Consider the following 572-nt stretch of genomic DNA (forward strand, 5'->3'; position numbering starts at 1 on the left):
TGAGGGAGGGACTGGAGTTTATTCTGTGTCAAATCATTCCTGAGGGACTCTATTATGAAATGCTGCTCAGACTTGCAGCTCTACTGAAGGACAAATTAGTCTTTGACCAAGAAAATTACTTCTTAGTGGTTTCCCTCTTGCCTTGTGAAATGTCGACCAATATTACTACAGGGAAGCTTTTCAAAGTACTGAGATTTCACTGGCTTTGAGAGCACATATTAGTATTTTTCATGGCTTCTTCTATTGCTTTATAAAAATATTTTAATCTGTATTCCCACACTGATTACACAAGAGCTGAATAAACTGTTCTCATTAATGTCAGCAAAGACCCCCACCCCCCCCCCCCCCCCCCCCCGGAAGGGATGAAAAGGCTGGCATGACTTGGGATTGTCTGGGCTGCTTGGAAGAGTAACTTGGGAATAAAGATAATGAGTTTTCTCGAGCCACCTTCGAACTACTATGACTCACTGTGGAGGAAGTTGCCCTGGAAAATAATTATACAGGCTGTTCTTAGGACTTCCCTGGTGGTCCAGTGGTTAAGAACCTATCTTTCAATGGGGGAACATTGGTTT

The sequence above is a fragment of the Bubalus kerabau genome, chromosome 10, assembly GCF_029407905.1.
Source record: "Bubalus kerabau isolate K-KA32 ecotype Philippines breed swamp buffalo chromosome 10, PCC_UOA_SB_1v2, whole genome shotgun sequence".
Classification (NCBI taxonomy): domain Eukaryota; kingdom Metazoa; phylum Chordata; class Mammalia; order Artiodactyla; family Bovidae; genus Bubalus; species Bubalus kerabau.